This window comes from Mesocricetus auratus, unplaced genomic scaffold (genome assembly GCF_017639785.1).
Source record: "Mesocricetus auratus isolate SY011 unplaced genomic scaffold, BCM_Maur_2.0 Super-Scaffold_100027, whole genome shotgun sequence".
In the NCBI taxonomy this organism is placed as follows: domain Eukaryota; kingdom Metazoa; phylum Chordata; class Mammalia; order Rodentia; family Cricetidae; genus Mesocricetus; species Mesocricetus auratus.
The window spans coordinates 16,763,737-16,771,573 of record NW_024429208.1 but is presented as its reverse complement, the minus strand read 5'-3'; the positions used below and the strand labels follow the sequence as shown (position 1 = coordinate 16,771,573).

General features: G+C 39.7%; 1 protein-coding gene and 1 long non-coding RNA gene across 4 annotated transcripts in view; one reads left to right on the top strand and one right to left on the bottom strand.

Annotated features, from left to right (window-relative positions):
• LOC121134312 overlaps positions 1 to 1,648 on the top strand; it is a 54,434-nt gene extending 52,786 nt beyond the window's left edge. Inside the window, exons 3-4 of one of the 2 annotated variants that reach the window (XR_005871386.1) lie at positions 1,130 to 1,267; positions 1,523 to 1,648. This is a non-coding gene — a long non-coding RNA (uncharacterized LOC121134312). Of the gene's footprint in view, positions 1 to 1,129; positions 1,354 to 1,522 lie in introns of those variants that run through there. The other variant, XR_005871385.1, reaches the window with a different exon arrangement.
• Cabcoco1 (ciliary associated calcium binding coiled-coil 1) overlaps positions 1 to 7,837 on the bottom strand; it is a 98,331-nt gene that overhangs the window by 44,443 nt on the left and 46,051 nt on the right. The gene's annotated exons all lie outside the window — the stretch shown is intronic.

Here is a 7,837-nt window from a genome sequence, read left to right as displayed (position 1 = left end):
TTTTTCTAATAACAACAGTGCATAGTCGCCTTTATAATGAACACATTTATTTTTCAAGCCAAGTTACCATTTGGCTTTCTTTTTCCTGAATGGGCATTTTAAAAAGATTTTAACAGTATGAAAATGAAAGTAAATTGAATCCTGTAAAGTTCTAATAGGCATAAAATTGATGTGTTTTTCAAAAAAAATTGAATACATGATCTAGATGGATCCGTGGGTAATGTGGCAAGTGCCGATTCTAATTTATGGGGAAGACACCCCTGTCTTCTGAAGTCCTGTGTGTGTGTGTGTGTGTGTGTGTGTGTGTGTGTGTGTGTGTGTGTATTTTCCTGGAACCTGGGTTTCCTACCCATGTAGCTGGCACTCTTCATGATACCCTGCCTTGGAGTTACTCAGAGTCTACAGGGTTTTTTTTTTTGGGCGGGGGGTGTTTGTTTGTTTTTGTTTTTTCTGGCTCTTTTGTTGTCTTTGGCTCTGATTCTTTGATTATTTTCTTTTCCCTCCAAACCTCACAGGCTCTAACCAAGCCTGGCAGTAGTTAAGAGCTCAGTAAGTGGCTGCATTGTGCTATTTTCCTATTTTCTCTCCAATATATACCTGGAAAATATTTAGCATTATTTTGCATATCTATAGCTAAAAATATGGTTAGTATAAAGTAGATACTATCGAGCTAAGTAAACTTGAGAGAAACGGTGTTTCCACCTAATGGACAGTTTGGTTTGCATATGCATCCTGTATGCAGAGTTACCATGTATTGGCCCTAAACTAATTCCTCTAAGTCTATAACTGGAACTTCTTAGGTTGCTAACATAAGTTAGGGTTATTTAAAATAGAGGAGATGAGATGTACACATGTAACTTAAGGTTGAAAGTCAGAAGGCCCCCTAAAAACACAGAGACACACTGAACGTCCCTGGGTGGCAGTGTGTCTGTGGGGGTGGTGTGGAGGTTGGGGGAAGAACTCTTTTCAGGTGAGGGGATTAATATTTAGGAAAGAGAAGGGATTTGGAATGAACTTCGGTGGACAAGCATACACTGAGTGATGGGTGGGATAACGCGATGGACTGCGGATGGTGGCAGATACTCTGGAACCTCACCATTGAGAAGAGGCCTTTGTTTCTGTTCCCTAGGGGTTCTAACTAGCTATGAGACCTCTCTAGCCTCAGTCAGACAACCAGTGCAGATCTGGGACTTGTCTTCAAGGGGATCATGGACTTCTGCTCCCTCCCTGGGTAAACATAGTTTGGAGAGCCCAGTGTTATGGCCTGGTGAGTTTCAGCTGTGGACACAAACACTCTTGACTGAGACCACGGGGAGAGTCAACACCCAGCTCAGTTCGTTTGTGTTTTCATGATGTCTAATAAATCCATTGAAAACTTTCATTTGGATGTCTTCATTCATGAGGTGCACATTCAAGTTCTTGCCCATTTCTAGGTGGGGGTTTGATTTTTTCATGTTACTACTTTTCCTTATTTATTTGTTATTATATCTTTTTGTCATTTGTCACACATTTTATCTTCCAGTTACTTAAAGATCTGTCCTCTTCATGGAGCTTTGTGTTGAAAAGTATTCCTTATAATCAGGTATGGTTTAACAACTTAAACAAAACTATTTATTTTTAAATGTGTCTGTGTGGGGGTATGTGCATGTCTGAGCAGGTTCCTAAGGAGGCCAGAAGATGATGCTGGGTCCCCTAGAGTCATTGTGAGCCACTCAGTGTGGGAGTGGGAACTGAACTTGGGCCCTCTGCAAGGAGAGTATGGGTTCTTAACCAACTGAGCCTTTCTGCTGCCCCAGGTTATAAACTTCTCTTTCACAATTAGTACCGTGTGTGTGTGTGTGTGTGTGTGTGTGTGTGTGTGTGTGTGTGTGTACAACCATATGTGTATATGACCTGTTGAAGGCCATGATGCCATCTTCTAGAAGCTTAAGAAGTTTATCCTCACATTGAGATTTACAATTTACATGGAAAGAATAATATTTTGTGAGCTAAATGTCTAAATTCATTATTTTCTTTGTGAAATATTCCCTAGACCCTTAATCATTTATTGCAAGTAATTGAAATTAATATTGAAAATAATTACTTATTTCTTTCTACAATATAATGCCATATAGTAAATGACTATGTAAGTATGAGTGTATTTTTACCCTTTTATTTGCTTCCAGTGCTCTGCCTATATTTATGCCAGCATGAATTAATCAGTGTTCTGAAATCACTATGAATTTCTAACTCCTGGAACAGTAATATAAAGCCTCTAAGTTAAATCTTCAGCATTTTTACACCTATTCTTTGCCTTTCTTAAATTATTTTTATCGATTGATTTTTAAGTATTTATTTTTATTTTTCATTAATTGCATGTGGTGGTGGTGGATGTGTGCACATGAGTACAATTGCCCGTCGAGGTCAGAAGAGGACTTTGGAGTCCCTGGAATCAGAGTTGCAGGACAAATGTGGGTGCTGGGAACTGAGCTAGGGTCCTCTGCAAGAGAAGTGCTCCCTCTAAACACTGATACACTTCTCAAGCCCTCCCCTATTTCTTCATTCACTTAAAAATCCTAATGCCAAGTCCAGATTCTGTTTTTCTTGCCATATTCTGTAGTATGCACACATATATGACTCAGATGTTTGCAATTAGACATTTTATGCTTTTTTATGTGATTCTAATTGTTTTATTTTCTAGTTGCTTCTGTATGCCTGGCATATAGAAAAGTTGTTCTGTATATTTGCCATCTGACAAATTCTTTTACAGGTTTCATAATTTTTCTGCAAATTCCTTTCCATTCTACATATACAGTAGTGTCACATGTGACAGGCACTTCTGAGCTCACATTTCTGTTTTATTCTCCCAGGCTTATTCCTTCTGTTTCTCTAGGCTGGATGGAGCTGCCAGTGTATAGGAAACAGAAAGATTGTCGACAGACAGCTTCTTTCCAACTTCAGTAGGGAGTGATAATCCTTGGTGTGGGGTTTGTAGGGACCTTTAAAGTCTAGTTATATAGTAAGGCATTTCCCTTATCCAGGATTTGATAATAGATTTCTATAATGACTAGGTGTTGGGTTTATGGGACAACTGCTCTGTGTCTCTGGAGAAAAAGTGACACAGCCCCTCATTATTATTGGTGTGTACAGCTGCCTTGGTTGGCCCTCCTTGTGTTCCGGAAAGGCACTTCCATGGTCATGGGTACCATTGGGGTCTATATTCTCTGGTTTGATATGTTAAAATTCTGTTTCTGACTATTTTCCATGCATGTTCATAAAGGAGGGAGCTTAGAGGGTTTTTTTTAATTATTTTTAAATTGTCCTGGTCGGGTTTGGCCGGTAGTCATTTTGATCTCTTTCTATATAACCTGAAGGTACATCTGAAATTGACTTCATTTCTTTCCTAATTATTAAGAAAGATGGACTTTGCTATCTTTGTAAGCAAAATTTTAGTTCAGTTTCTTTGATATATATATAGGTATTAAAACTTTCCAAATTTTTTCACAGTTCCCTAGTATGAAAACCAGTGTAATATTTATGTTTGTGTGTCCACTGACCCATAGGCACCTGAATTTGTTCCTGACATTGTAACCTTTGCCATATTTATAATTTAAAAGCCTTGCTAGTTTTTTTTGGAGAGCATCTCACAGCTTACTACTGTTATTATTGTATATTTTTATTTAATTAATTTCTTCCCATGTCTTTCATACCCCCTTCTTCAAGTTCAATCTGACATTTTTCAGTTTTTTAAAGAAACTTTTATTTATTTTTATGTATGAGTATTTTGTATACGAGTATGATTTACGTATATGAGTATCTCTCCGGATATATGTGTGTGTGTATCACATATCTACAGGTGCCCAGGGAAGTAATAGGAGGGCACTGGATCTCCTGAAGTTGAAGTTGCAGACGGCTGTGGGCAGCCATGTGCGTGCTAAGAAGCGAACCTTGGTCCTCTCCAAAAGCAGCCAGTGCTGTTAACCACTGAGCCACTGACCCGGCTCCTGATAGTTTCCGATTTTAAATCTTCAACTTTGTGCCAGGAATCTTTGTTGTTGTTTGTTTTTGTCAGGTTATGAGACAGTGACACACCAAGTCAGAAGGGAGGTAACATCTCAGACCTGGCCATGTTCCTTCTAGGCCCTTCTTATTAGATTGCCTACAACTGCAGAAGTTGAGCTGTTGCTGTTCTCTCATTCCAGATGTTGTTGGCTTTGCTTCCTCCTACTCTCATTTGTCTCCTGCTCAGCATAATAGAGATACCAATTTTAATGAGTTTTTTAAAAAGCCACTTATTATTTGAAAATTGATGTCCGTTCTTTATTATTGCTTTGCTTGGTTGTATTTAATCTTCTCTTATTTGCTAGAATTTCGAGTTGAAAGTTGAGGCCACAGAGTTAAGATTTTTTTAATATTATAGGTGTACTTATTCTTTAAGAATTTCATACATGTATACAATGTATTTTGATCATATTCACTTCCCAGCTCCTCCCAGATCCCTGGATTCTCCAACTGAGCTCTCTCAGCTTCCTGTCCCCTTTCCCTCCCTTCTTTGTTTTCCATAACCCACTGAGTTTAATCAATGCTGTCTAAAGTCACATGGGCGTGGGGCCATCCACGGGGGGCATGATCAACTTACTGGTCACCACACCCATAACAAAAACTGGCCTGTCCCCTCCATGTACTGATTTAGCTTTTTGACACAAATTTTGTTTTTGTTCTCAAATCTTTAAGTTTATTTTACTATTTACTATTTCTTGTGCACATTTTTGTACACATGTGGGATTACTATTACTGATTTTTAACTTAATGCAGTTGTGATTAAAAAGTACTTTGTATATGTTCATTATTTGATATTAATTCAGGGCCTGTGTTATGGTACAGGATGTGGCTCCTTTCTCAATATCTTTTGTTTGCATAGTTGAATGTGTTTTCTGTTTTGTTGTCTTATGAATATCAGTTATATCGAATCCTTTGCTAGCATCAGTTAAATTGTTTACATATTTGGTAATTCTATCTTCTTAAGTTTATTAATTATTGAGAGGAGGTGCTTGTTGAAATCTGTTCTATGGACTTATTCACTTCTCACAGTTCTGTTGAGTTTCACTTCATGTATTTTCATGTATTTTGAATGTCTGTTATGCACATGAATGTACATGATTGTTATGTGTTCTTATTGAATTGGCCTTTGTCTCTATGGAATAACTTCTCACTAGTGATTTCCTAGGCCTGATATCAACCAATGATTGTAAGATATTACCACTTCGTTTTTATTACTGTTAACTGGGTGTTATAGTCAGTGTTCAATGTTAACTTGACAGGATCTAGAACCACCTGGAGTTTGACCTCTGAGAAAAATTCTCTGGGGGGGGCACGGAGAGAGGGGAGAGATTGGTGGGGGGGTGGAAATTATTTAGATTAAAGTTAGTGTCTGGGAATCTCCGTGAGAGATTATCTTGATTATGTTAATTAAGGTACGAAGACCTGCCCACTGTGGGTAGTGTCATTCCCTGACTGGGATCCTGAATTATGCAAACGGAGAGAGAAAGTTGGACAGCTGCAAGTGTCCATTGCTCTCCTCTTCCTGCCTTGGGATATGATGTTACTGGCTGCTTAGAGAGCCTGCTGCCTTGACTTCCCCAGGCTGTACCATTGAATTCTGAGTTAAAAATCAAACTTCCCTTATGTAATAAGTGGTTTTTGCCAAGATACTTGATACCTACTTCCCAATCTGTTTCTCTTTTAGTGTGTCTGTGTCTTTGTATTTGAAGTGTGTGTCATGGAAGCTTGGTATGGTAGGATCACCTGCTTGGTGCTGTTATATGGGTTGGTACATTTAATGTGATAATTGATTAAGTTGGGTTTAAATGCACTATGTCACAGAGACTTGGTCCCCCATGGTCTCTTTTTCTGCCTTTTTTTTTTTAGGATTGAGAATAATTCTACTTCATCTCCCCTTCTCTGTTTGCTCCTTGGCTCTAAGTTTTGGGTAATTATTTATGCGGGCACACTGTCTATTCTCAACTTAATCCAGTCTACTTTAAATGATAGTCTACCAGTTTGTGCAAAGCCCCTTGCAACAGCAGTTTTTCTTATCTCTTTCCTGTTGGCACATGCACTAATGCTCACTTACATTTTAGTTTCTCTATGACACAAATCCAACAACACACTGCTTTCATTTTTACTTTCTACAGTGCCTTATCTTATAAGTTAAATACTGCTTCACATTTCTTCACGTAGCTGCAGACTTCTATCATGTTCTGCATTCCCCTGCCTTAAGAACACCCCTGAACATCTCCTGCAGTGTAAGTCTACCCACAGTGAAACAGTTATGATTTTGTACACCAGGAAAGGGTTTCACCCGAATTTCACAAAAACCTTCATGGTGCCCGCAGTTCTGGTTTGACAGTTCATTTCCCTTCTGTGGTCCACTTTCTTCACAAATAGTTCTGTTCTCATTTCTGGCATATAGAAAAGTTGTTCTGTATATTTGCCATCTGACAAATTCTTTTACAGGTTTCATAATTTTTCTGCAAATTCCTTTCCATTCTACATATACAGTAGAATGTTCTCTGTCTTTGGTCCTCCATATGGACACAGCATGAACTTATTCTTGGGTTCTTTTAAGTTTCTCTTTATCAGTAGTTTTTAGTGTTAGGTCTTGTGGCTCAGTTTCTTTGAAAGTGTCTCAAGCTTGGAGTTTGTTGGGCTTCTTGGATTTGTGAGTTAACAGTGCTTGTAAATAAACTCAGATACAAACTGGCCACTATCTCTTCAAATAATTTTTCTCTTCTCTCCTTTTTTTCTTTTTCTGGAGTCCAGTCACAGACATTTCTTCAGTTGACATTGTCTATGGGCTCAGTGACTTGCTGTCCCCCTCAGACAGCTTCCATCCAGCCATGGGCTGAGCTGACTTGGGTTGTGCCTTTCCAACTTTCTGAGGTGAGATGCTGATCACTGACCCCGCACTCTCAAAGCAACACTCCATAGTCATGCTGACTCTCCTGCTTCCCTCTGGTTTCTGAACTTTAGATATCCTGTGGTCTGGCTCCCACCAAAGCTCCCATTCTGTTGTACAGACATTCTTCCCAGGATGAGCAAGCTGCTGGTTACAGTCCAGGGCAGCTAATGTCTGGAACTGATCGCTTCTGCAATGCTGACCTTATTCCTGCACACACAGCCTTTTCCTGTCACCTTGTCACCTTGATCCTAGCTGTTTTGGTTTCTATTGCTATGAAAAGACACCATGACCATGCCAACTCTTGTAAAGAAAACGTTTAATTGGGGTGGCTCACTTACAGTTTCAGAGGTTCAGTCCATTTACGTCATGATGGGGAGCATGGTGGCTTGCAGGCAGACATGGTGCTGGAGTAGTTACTGAGAGTCCTGTATCTTGCAGGCAACAAGAAGTCAACTGAGACACTGGGGAGTATCCTGAGAATAGAAAACCTCAAAGCCCGCCCCCATAATGATACTTTCTCCAACAAGGCCATACCCACTCCAACAAAGCCACACCTCCTAATAGTGCCACTCCCTGTGAGATTATGGGGGCCAATTACATTCCACTCCTTGTGCTGCATAGTTTTAAGTCAACTTGACACCAGCTAAAGCTGTCTGAATAGAGGTAACCTCAGTTAAGAAAATATCACCATGTGATTGGGCTGTATGCGGCCTGTAAGGCATTTTCTTAATTAGCAATTGGCGGGAGAAGGGATGGCCCAGTCCACTGTGGGTGGTGCCATCCCTGGGTTGGTGATCCTAGGTTCTATAAGAAAGCAGGCTGAGCAAACCACATGGAGCAAGCCAGTAAGCAACACTCCTCTATGGTCTCTGCATCAGCTCCTGCCTCCAGGTTCCT